General features: G+C 42.5%; 1 protein-coding gene and 1 long non-coding RNA gene across 2 annotated transcripts in view; one reads left to right on the top strand and one right to left on the bottom strand.

The window, feature by feature from the left end:
• Positions 1-12,036, top strand: part of LHFPL3 (LHFPL tetraspan subfamily member 3) — a 438,995-nt gene that overhangs the window by 189,675 nt on the left and 237,284 nt on the right.
• The window catches only part of LOC115646923, a 129,597-nt gene that overhangs the window by 105,316 nt on the left and 12,245 nt on the right, over positions 1-12,036 (bottom strand). The window contains exon 2 of the long non-coding RNA XR_003999177.1: positions 2,208-2,291. This is a non-coding gene — a long non-coding RNA (uncharacterized LOC115646923). The remainder of the gene's footprint in view (positions 1-2,207; positions 2,292-12,036) is intronic.

The following is a 12,036-nucleotide window of genomic DNA, read 5'->3' as shown; positions in this document are numbered from 1 at the left end:
GCTTATTATGTCATATCTTGAATATATTTACTGATAAATCTGATCTCACAAATTCAACCCAAAACTATACAAGAGAACTCAAGAGCTTTATAGCTCTGTTTGTGCTGTTTATTAACAGGGAGTTCCACTAAATCCCTCAACGTATACATTTTTTAAGAATTAAAAATGCTAAACAATATGGATGCTTAATCCTGTGTAGAGTTGTTTTGGGCTTGTCTGCACTTAAAACACTGCACTGGCACACCTGTAGTGCTTCAATGAACACACCACCTATGCCAATGGAGAGGGGTTCTCCCATCAGCATAGGAAGCCACTTCCCCAAGAGGCAGTAGCTATGTCGATGGGAGAATTCTCCCACTGACCTAGCACTGTCTACACCAGATGTTAAGTTGGTTTAACTGCATAGCTCAAGGATGTGGATTTTTCACACCCCTGAGCAACGTAGTTATACTGATCTAGTTTCCTAGTGTAGACCAGGCCTGAGTTAGTGAAAACCTGATTTACATACTTTTGTGGATCAAAGCCTCAGTTTGATATGCTACTGTTCATGGGCATACAGCCAACTATTCATGAGTATTTGGACAACTTGGGTATTCAGGAACATGTTCCTGAACCCTGACATTTTCACAAAATTCGCAAAAATGATCTTCACCCAAAAATTCATACCTGAAGTTAGTTATTTGTTTTTCATTATTCCCCCATCTCATATATGCCTTCCATCCAATCATGGTACAGAAACAATGCCATGTGATTTAGATGACCAGTCCCACAATCTGAATAACAGAGAACAAATAGCCATTGCAAGCAGTTTAAAAGTTGTTTGTGAATAACCCACAGTCTGAAAACTATCTAGCCAAATTATTCATGATGTGACAATTTAGGATATGTTAAGATATGTCAGTGTTAATTTGCATTAAACTACAAACTCCATTTTGTTTGTGAGCACCATTGTGATTGTAAGATTGGACTGTGTCTTCTCTGTTGTCTTTTTGTCTCCATCTTGGACTTAAAGTACAAGAGTATTGACAGCAAACAATTCTCAGCAATTAAAGGTCATTAATATTCAATGACTTTGCCCTACCAATATACTGAGTATGCTAAAGAGTGGGGTCAAAGCTGCAAAAAAACCCGTTTTCCAGTCTGGTCTTACAGTGGGTAGTAACCAAGCAACAGATCACTTGACAGATCTCTAAAACCTTGATTATCTGATGGGAGCTTTGAGACTGACAAGGAAGGTCACATAACAGAGTGGCTTGGAAGTGATAAAAGGACACACTATGCTCTTAGTAGCTTGCTCTCCAAACAAAGCAAGACTGAGCCGAAAGGAGGAGTGGGGACTAAGAGAGGGGACCTGAGACATCTAAAAGCACAGATCAAAACCAGAAGAATGTTCAAGAGTGGTGAGGACTCCAAAGGAGGGAATTGCATACAGGTGTTTATTATTTTGCCTAGGTTTCATGATTTTCCTATGAGTAAAGCGTGTTTTTTTAGAAATTCATCTGCAAAGTCCATGCGTTTTTTGCTTCAACAATCACGTGTCCCTCATGCTTAAACTATGAACTGGAGTGCCCTTGAAGGTAGATCTCTGGTCAGGGTGTGTTTAAGGTACTGGAGAGATTTGGGGGCTCATCCTGGGGCCCAGGGCAACTGGCCCATGAGAGTCCCATTCCCTAGCAGTGATACAAGACAGATGGTCTGTGCCTGGGAAGAGTGCCTAAGAGGCTAGACCTGGAGACTGTGACTGGAGCCTGCATGAACCCACAGGAGCTAAGAAGCATATGGATTCAGTATGTAGATGCAAACAAAGCTGCCTGGTGAGTATCCATAAGAGGGATCTTAGCTGGGACTGTGACAATTCACAAATAATAATTAAGGCTATGTTTTAGTCATCGGTATTTTTAGTAAAAGTCATGGACAGGTCAGGGGCAGTAAACAAAAAGTCATGACCCGTGACCTGTCCATGACTTTTACTATATACTTCTGACTAAAACTTGGGGGGGAGGGGTGCTGCGGGTCCTGGCGGGGGGGACTCAGGGGGTGCTGCAAGTATTTGGGGAGCATGGCCCAGTGGAGGGCTGTGGTTGCTGGGGGGGTGCTGTTGTGGCCTGGGGGCACCATAGGTGCTTGGGGGGAGGTTGTGGCCCAGGCGGGGGGTGTTGCAGGTGCTGGACAGTGGGAGGGTTGGTGGGCTGGGGCAGGTTCCTTACCCGGCCCCTGGGAAGCGGTGACCAGCTCCTAGCTCCACATGCTGCCTCCACTCCACATCCATGGGGCAGAGGGCAAGTCAGCACCTATAGAAGGGACGACATTCCAGTATTATACTCAGTTGTAGGCATAAGGGAGAATTTTGAGACAACATCCCCCAGTCATGGAAGTTAGAAAACTAGGATCTTATCACAAAATAATCTCTGCCCTGACTATTATATTAAATGAATATGGAAAAGTTAATGGGAGGTCAAAACTAACAGAAGAAGCACATGGCCTGGAGGAGAGATGTGCAGAGAAATAAGGATGGGTTACAGAAGAAAAGGTGACAGATTAAACTGCTGTATCCCTGTCCCCGTTCCATAGTGAAAACCACCCTTTCAGCAGAGATTGGCATACCCTAATCACTTTTAATTCACTTTCTGTTATGAAAATATAATTATTAGTTTTTTCAACAGGTGAGAGTAAGTTGAAAGTGGTTTTTGGACCATAAACTATTGCTGAAAATACAGTTGGGCTTTCGGGAGGTAGGAGAAGGGGTTCAAATAAAACTTCCATTAATCGTTTTGAGTTGAAAATAGTAAGAATGTGTTTATTTTACTCTATTAGAGTAAGGATTTCTCTTCCCTGGCCGATGACATGGTGCCTTGGCATATGTAGTCCAAACTTGCATTTATTTTTTTTCCCCACCATATGGAGCTATATTTTTAATTAGCTCCCCACTACTGCACCTGGGTCTGTTTTGGGATTATTGTTTCCTGAGTATTTTTCACCCACTAAATATTTGTGTTTTGGATTATTTTTCCTCTGGATGGATTAGCTGCATCTTCCCCAGAGATTCTTGCTGTGCACACGTCTTTAATTTTTATTTTTATTTTGGCATGAGGATGTACCGGTATTTGTCTTCAAGTGACTTGTTATGTTTGCTTGTTTTGGTATGTTTTAAATGCTTTTTAAACAACTGCAATATGCTAAAGCTGTTAAAATGTAAAGTTAAATTTTTCATATAGATTAGAGATGAGACAGATGTCATCCAGCCATTCCAGACATGAGGGGAGGGCTAGGAAGGATAGTCTGTCCTTGTCAAGAAACTATCTGAGTAATTTTTGGCAAATCACTTACTCTCCAGTTCCTAAATTCCTTCATCTTTAAGTTGAATGTAATATGTACTACCAAATTGGGATGTTGAGGATAAAACAATTAATGTTTGTAAAGTAGTCTGAACATCTCAGACAGGAGGTTTCTTAGAATGCACCACTTCCTTATGTTAAGTCCATAGCCTGCTTCTGCTAAATAACTCTGTTGGGAACATCTTGGAAAATATAGATTCTTCTTTGGAATACAGAAGAACAAATAATATTCTATCGCTTCTCGATTTAAAACCAAAGGCAAACTGACCCACTTAAAAAAATTATGGCATATTTCAGTAGATTAGTTTCTCTAGATAAAACTAAAAATAGGGCTTATTAATGGACAGTTAATTGGTTCTATGAATGGAAGAGATAGTAACTTAAAAGGCAGCTTCAGCATGCACAGAAGAGTAACTAATAGAATTGAAACTGTTTAGTGGCAGGAAAGGGAGTTCACAGAAAGCTCTCTGAACATTATTAAAATTTCATCTTCAAAGCAGTTTGTACAGGTCCCATTTTTACTTGAGTGGAAATTACACAGCTCATCCCCCACATACCACTTAGAAAAGGGCAAACATCCAAGCCATTAATGGGACCTTTTGTGTAGCAACTCCAGTAGGTGCTCAGTAGTAAGTCCGACCGGCACTTAAGCCTGGACAAAACCGCTGCAACGGGCAATGCAATTTCTGAGAGAGCATAATTTGGGGAGACAAATTATTCTCTGCATCAAAAGGCTCGGAGCCAATTACTGCCCTTTGGTAATCATGCCTGACTCCTGTTGACTTCAAAAACAGTCTTGCACACATGTGAGGACCAGATTTTGTCCTAAATTTTGTTCCCTACTCAGTAGTTGAGGGAAAAGAGTACCTATATTTGAGCAGATTCCTTTTTCTGAGTGTTACATAAGCAATTTATCCCAACTGCTATTGTATACACCCTTAATGGCAGTCTCAGTAAAGAGGGCAAGAACTGACTAATAGGCATGGAGAATGAACTGCCTTAGAACATAAAAACAGCCATACTGGGTCGGATCAAAGGTCCGTCCAGCCCAGTGTCCAACAGTGGCCAATGCCAGGTGCCCCAGAGGGAGTAAACCTAACATGTAATGATCAAGTGATCCCTCTCCTGCCGTCCATCTCCACCCTCTGACAAACAGAGGCTAGGGACACCATTCCTTACCCGTTGTGGCTAATAGCCATTAATGGACTTAACCTCCTTGAATTTATCCAGTTCTCTTTTAAATCTAGCCTTCACAACCTCCTCAGGCAAGGAGTTCCACAAGTTGACTGTGCGCTGTGTGAAGAAGAACTTCCTTTTATTTGTTTCAAACCTGCTTCCCATTAATTTCATTTGGTGGCCCCTAGGTCTTATGGGAACAAGTAAATAACTTTTCCTTATTCACTTTCTCCACATCACTCATGATTTTATATACCTCTATCATATCCCCCCTTAGTCTCCGCTTTCCGAAGCTGAAAAGTCCTAGCCTCTTTAATCTTTCCTCATATGGGACGCTCTCCAAGAATCAGGATCCTTTAGAGCTTTTCTTAGTACACTTGCAAATAACATTCAGCACTCTAATATATACAGAAGCATAAGAACGGCCATACCGGGTCAGACCAAAGGTCCATCTAGCCCAGTATCCTGTCTGCCGACAGTGGCCAATGCCAGGTGCCCCAGAGGGAGTGGACCTAACAGGCAGTGAACAAGTGATCTCTCTCCTGCAATCCGTCTCCATCCTCTGACAAACAGAGGCTAGGGACACCATTCCTTACCCATCCTGGCTAATAGCCATCTATGGACTTGACCATCATGAATTTATTCAATTCTCTTTTAAACACTGTTATAGTCCTACCCTTCACAACCTCCTCAGGTAAGGAGTTCCACAAGTTGACTTTGTGCTGCGTGAAGAAGAACTTCCTTTTATTTGTTCTAAACCTGCTGCCTATTAATTTCATTTGGTGACCCCTAGTTCTTGTATTATGGGAATAAGTAAATAACTTTTCCTTATCCACTTTCTCCACATCACTCACGATTTTATATACCTCTATCAGATCTCCTCTTAGTCTCCTCTTTTCCAAGCTGAAGAGTCCTAGCCTCTTTAATCTTTCCTGATATGGGACCCTCTCCAAACCCCTAATCATTTTAGTTGCCTCTCTCTGTACCTTTTCTAATGCCAGTATATCTTTTTTGAGATGAGGAGAGCACATCTGTACACAATATTCAAGATGTGGGCATACTAGGGATTTATAAAAGGGCAATAAGATATTCTCCATCTTATTTTCTGTCCCCTTTTTAATGATTCCTAACATCTTGTTTGCTTTTTTTACTGCCGCTGCACACTACGTGGACATCTTCAGAGAACTATCCACGATGACTCCAAGATGTTTTTCCTGATTAGTTGTAGCTAAATTAGCCCCCATCATATTGTATGTATAGTTGGGGTTATTTTTTCCAATGTGCATTACTTTACTTTTATCCACATTAAATTTCATTGGGCAACAAAATGTCAAATCACTTAGTTTTGTGAGATCTTTTTGAAGTTCTTCAAGGTCTACTTTGGTCTTAACTATCTTGAGCAGTTTTGTATCCTCTGCAAACTTTGCCACCTCAGTGTTTACCCCTTTCTCCAGATTATTTATGAATAAGTTGAATAGGATTGGTCCTAGGATTGACCCTTGGGGAACACCACTAGTTACCCCTCTCCATTCTGAAAATTTACCATTTATTCCTACCCTTTGTTTTAACCAGTTCTCAATCCATGAAAAGATCTTCCCTCTTATCCCATGACAACTTAATTTACGTAAGAGCCTTCGGTGAGGGGCCTTGTCAAAGGCTTTCTGGAAATCTAAGCACACTATGTCCACTGGATCCCCCTTGTCCTCATGTTTGTTGACCCCTCCAGATAACTCTAATAGCTTAGTAAGACACGATTTCCCTTTACAGAAATCATGTTGACTTTTACCCAACAATTTATGTTCTTCTATGTGTCTGACAATTTTATTCTTTACTATTGTTTCAACTAATTTGCCCAGTACTGATGTTAGACTTACCAGTCTGTAATTGCCGGGATCACCTCTAAAGCCCTTTTTAAATATCGGCGTTACATTAGCTAACTTCCAGTCATTGGGTACCGAAGCCGATTTAAAGGGCAGGTTACAAACCAGAGTTAATAGTTTTGCAATTTCACAAGTTCTTCCAGAACTCTTGGGTGAATGCCATCTGGTCCCGGTGACTTGTTACTGTTCAGTTTATCAAATAATTCCAAACTGTCCTCTATTGACACTTCAATCTGTGACAATTCCTCAGATTTGTCACCTATAAAGGATGGCTCAGATTTGGGAATTTCCCTAACATCCTCAGCCCTGAAGACTGAAGCAAAGAATTAATTTAGTTTCTCCACAATGACTATCGTCTTTAAGCGCTCCTTTTGTATCTCGATCGTCCAGGGGCCCCACTGGTTGTTTAGCAGGCTTCCTGCTTCTCATGTACTTAAAAAACATTTTGTTATTACCTTTGGAGTTTTTGGGTAGCTGTTTTTCAAACTCCTTTTTGGCTTTTCTTATTACATTTTTACACTTAATTTGGCAGTGTTTATGCTCCTTTCTATTTACCTCGCTATGATTTGACTTCCACTTTTTCAAAGATGCCTTTTTATCTCTCACTGCTTCTTTTACATGGTTGTTAAGCCACAGTGGCTCTTTTTTAGTTCTTTTACTGTGTTTTTTAATTTGGGGTATACATTGAAGTTGGGCCTCTATTATGGTGCCTCTTAAAAGTGTCCGTGTAGCTTGCAGGGATTTCACTCTAGTCATTGTACCTTTTAATTTCTGTTTAACTAACCCCCTCATTTAGCATAGTTCCCCTTTTTGAAATTAAATGCCACAGTGTTGGGCTGTTGAGGTGTTCTTTCCACCACAGGAATGTTAAATGTTATTATATTATGGTCACTATTTCCAAGCGGTCCTGGTATAGTTACCTCTTGGACCAGATCCTGCGCTCCACTCAGGACTAAGTCAAGAATTGCCACTCCCTTTGTGGGTTCCTGTATCAGCTGCTCCAAGAAGCAGTCATTTAAAGTATTGAGAAATTTTGTCTCTGCATTTCGTCCTGAGGTGACATGTACCCAGTCAATATGGGAATAATTGAAATCCCTCACTGTTATTGAGTTCTTTATTTTGATAGCCTCTCTAATCTCCCTTAGCCTTTCATCATCACTATCACTGTCCTGGTCAGGTGGTTGATAATAGATCCCTACTATTATATTCTTATTAGAGCATGGAATTACTATCCATAGAGATTCTATGGAACATGTGGATTCATTTAAGTTTTTTACTTCATTTGATTCTACATTTTCTTTCACGTATAGTACCACTACCCCCCAACTCTGCACAACATGTTCTGTCCTTCCAATATATTTTGTACCCCATAATGATTGTGTCCCATTGATTATCCTCACTCCACCAGGTTTCTGTGATGCCTATTATATCAATATCCTCCTTTAACACGAGGCACTCTAGTTCACCCATCTTATTATTTAGACTTCTAGCATTTGTGTACAAACACTTTAAAAACTTGTCACTATTTATTTGTCGGTGCTTTTCTGATGTGTCAGATTCTTTTTTATGTGAATGTTTCTCGTCTGATCTGGCCCATACTTTATCCTCTTCCATCCTCTCCTCCTGACTAAAACCTAGAGAATCTCTATCAATAGACTGTCCTCTAAGAGAAGTCTCTGTCCGATCCACATGCTCCTCTGCAGCAATCGGCTTTTCCCCATCTCTTAGTTTAAAAATTGCTCTGCAACCTTTTTAATGTTAAGTGCCAGCAGTCTGGATCCACTTTGGTTTAGGCGGAGCCCATCTCTCCTGTATAGGCTCCCCTCATCCCCAAAGTTTCCCCAGTTCCTAATAAATCTAAACCCGTCCTCTCTACACCATCGTCTCATCCACACATTGAGACTCTGAAGCTCTACCTGCCTACCTGGCCCTGCTCGTGGAACTGGAAGCATTTCTGAGAATGCTACCATAGAGGTCCTGGATTTCAGTCTCTTTCCTAGCCACGTAAATTTGGCCTCCAGGACATCTCTCCTACTCTTCTCTATGTCTTTGGTACCTACATGTACCATGACCACCGCCTCCTCCCCAGCACTACACATTAAGTCTATCTAGATGCCGCGAGAGATCTGCAACCTTCACACCAGGCAGGCAAGTCACCATACGGTTCTCCCGTTCACCACAAACCCAGCTAAACTATGTTTCTAATGATTGAATCTCCCATTACTAACACCTGCCTTTTCCTAATGACTGAAGTTCCCTTCCCTGGAGAGGTAACCTCAGTGCGAGAGGATACCCCGACATCATCTGGAAGGAGGGTCCCAACTATGGGAAGGTTTCCCTCTGCTCTTGTTGGCTGCTCTCCTTCCCAGAGGTGTGAGTAACAGTAGGGGGAAAGTATCAGAGGGGTAGCTGTGTTAGTCTGGATCTGTAAAAGCAGCAAAGAATCTTGTGGCACCTTATAGACAAACAGACGTTTTGGAGCATGAGCTTTCGTGGGTGAATACCCACTTTGTCAGATGCGTGTAGTGGAAATTTCCAGGGGCAGGTATATATATGCAAGCAAGCTAGAGATAATGAGGTAGTTCAATCAGGGAGGATGAGGCCCTGTTCTAGCAGTTGAGGTGTGAAAACCAAGGGAGGAGAAACTGGTTCTGTAATTGGCAAGCCATTCACAGTCTTTGTTTAATCCTGAGCTGATGGTGTCAAATTTGCAGATGAACTGAAGCTCAGCAGTTTCTCTTTGAAGTCTGGTCCTGAAGTTTTTTTGCTGCAGGATGGCCACCTTAAGGTCTGCTATAGTGTGGTCGGGGAGGTTGAAGTGTTCTCCTACAGGTTTTTGTATATTGCCATTCCTAATATCTGATTTGTGTCCATTTATCCTTTTCTGTAGCGACTGTGCAGTTTGGCCGATGTACATAGCAGAGGGGCATTGCTGGCATATGATGGCGTATATTACATTGGTGGACGTGCAGGTGAATGAACCGGTGATGGTGTGGCTTATCTGGTTAGGTCCTGTGATGGTGTCGCTGGTGTAGATATGTGGGCAGAGTTGGCATCGAGGTTTGTTGCATGGATTGGTTCCTGAGTTAGAGTTACTATGGTGCGATGTGCAGTTACTGGTGAGAATATGTTTCAGGTTGGCAGGTTGCCTGTGGGCGAGGACTGGCCTGCCACCCAAGGCCTGTGAAAGTGTGGGATCATTGTCCAGGATGAGTTGTAGATCCCTGATGATGCGTTGGAGGGGTTTTAGCTGGGGACTGTATGTGATGGCCAGTGGAGTCCTGTTGGTTTCTTTCTTGGGTTTGTCTTGCAGTAGGAGGCTTCTGGGTACACGTCTGGCTCTGTTGATCTGTTTCCTTATTTCCTCATGCGGGTATTGTAGTTTTGAGAATGCTTGCTGGAGTTTTTGTAGGTGTTGGTCTCTGTCTGAGGGGGTAGAGCAGATGCAGTTGTACCTCAGTGCTTGGCTGTAGACGATGGATCGTGTGATGTTCCCGGGATGGAAGCTGGAGGCATGAAGGTAGGCATAGCGGTCGGTAGGTTTTCGGTATAGGGTGGTGGTAATGTGACCATCACTTATTTGCACCGTGGTGTCTAGGAAGTGGACCTCCCGTGTAGATTGGTCCAGGCTGAGGCTGATGTTGGGGTGGAAGCTGTTGAAATCGAATTCCAGGAACCAATCCATGCAACAAACCTCGATGCCAACTCTGCCCACATTCTACACCAGCGACACCATCACAGGACCTAACCAGATAAGCCACATCATCACCGGTTCATTCACCTGCACGTCCAAAAATGTAATATACGCCATCTTATGCCAGCAATGCCCCTCTGCTATGTACATCGGCCAAACTGCACAGTCGCTACGGAAAAGGATAAACGGACATAAATCAGATATTAGGAATGGCAATATACAAAAACCTGTAGGAGAACACTTCAACCTCCCTGGCCACACTATAGAAGACCTTAAGGTGGCCATCCTGCAGCAAAAAAACTTCAGGACCAGACTTCAAAGAGAAACTGCTGAGCTTCAGTTCATTTGCAAATTTGACACCATCAGCTCAGGATTAAACAAAGACTGTGAATGGCTTGCCAATTACAGAACCAGTTTCTCCTCCCTTGGTTTTCATACCTCAACTGCTAGAACAGGGCCTCATCCTCCCTGATTGAACTACCTCATTATCTCTAGCTTGCCTGCATATATATACCTGCCCCTGGAAATTTCCACTACATGCATCTGACAAAGTGGGTATTCACCCACGAAAGCTCATGCTCCAAAACGTCTGTTAGTCTATAAGGTGCCACAGGACTCTTTGCTGCTTTTAGTAGGGGGAAATTAGGTTAAGAAATTTTTCAACAAAAAAACTTCAAAAACAGACTCCAATGAGAAACTGCAGAACTGGAATTAATTTGCAAACTGGAAACCATCAAATTAGGCCTGAATAAAGACTGGGAGTGGATGGGTCACTACAAAAACTAAAAATTATTTTCCCCATGCTAATTTCCCCCTTCTTGTCAACTGTTTGAAATGGGCCATCCTGATTACCACTACAAAAGTGATTTTTTCTTCTGTTGATAATAGCCCACTTTAATTGAATTGTCTCGTTTGAACTGACCCTCCACTTGGTAAGGCAACTCCCATCTTTTCATGTACTGTGTATATATATCTTCCTACTGTATTTTTCACTCCATGCATCTGATGAAGTGAGTTTTAGCCCATGAAAGCTCACGTCAAAATAAATTTGTTAGTCTCTAAGGTGCCACAAGTACTCCTGAATGCAAATTATGTCTTCCTGCTGCAACCTCTCATGCTAAATTAATAGACCATTGAATTTGGGCAACACCTGGTCTGAGGTGTCTTTTTCTTTGTCTGGAGAAAACCTGTTATTAATCCCCTGACATGCCTCGTTTAAACACCCTTTAGGCCATGTCTACAGTAGTGAGTTTAAGTCAACGTAAGTTACATGGATGATCAGAAACCGCTGTAATTACATCACTTGTGCATATTCACACAATGCTCCTTGTGTCAGCGGGGCACACTGTTGGTGCTCTAGCACCCACAGAGAAAGCAGTGCACCATGGGTAATGATCACACTGTAAAAATCACCACCTTCTCCTGCTAGGAGTTCTGGGAATGGATTTCAGTGCATCATGGGGCAGGATCACGACCCATATTCCAAGGGCTTCCCACTGCGTTTTGTGCTGTTTTTCAACTGGCCCAGTAAAATTTGCCCCCACCGTCTCTGCCTGAAAGTGTGAATCCTGCACTGCTCTCCAGTCTTGTGATGAGCGTCATGAACACAATGCGGATGATCCTGCAGTATTTCATGAGCTGAGAATCTGAACAGTAATCCATGGCGCCTACCCTGGTAAGCTATGGAAAGAAACAATTCAGGATTGATGTTGGCATTCACGGAGCAGCTGCACATGGTGGACTGTGACTGTTGGGCTTGGGAAACAAGCACCAGTGGTGGAATCAGATTGTGATACAGGTATGGAATGATGAGCAGTGGCTGCAGAACTTCTGTATGTGCAAAGCCACCTTCCTTGAACCGTGTGCAGTGCTCACTCCTGCCCTGCGGCGCAAAGACACCAGAATGAGAGCTGCTGTAATGGTGGAAAAGCAAGTGGCGATTGCTGTGTGG

Source organism: Gopherus evgoodei, chromosome 1, assembly GCF_007399415.2.
Source record: "Gopherus evgoodei ecotype Sinaloan lineage chromosome 1, rGopEvg1_v1.p, whole genome shotgun sequence".
Lineage (NCBI taxonomy): Eukaryota > Metazoa > Chordata > Testudines > Testudinidae > Gopherus > Gopherus evgoodei.
Note: the sequence above shows the minus strand (reverse complement) of the source record. Positions and strands in the feature narration are given on the sequence as shown.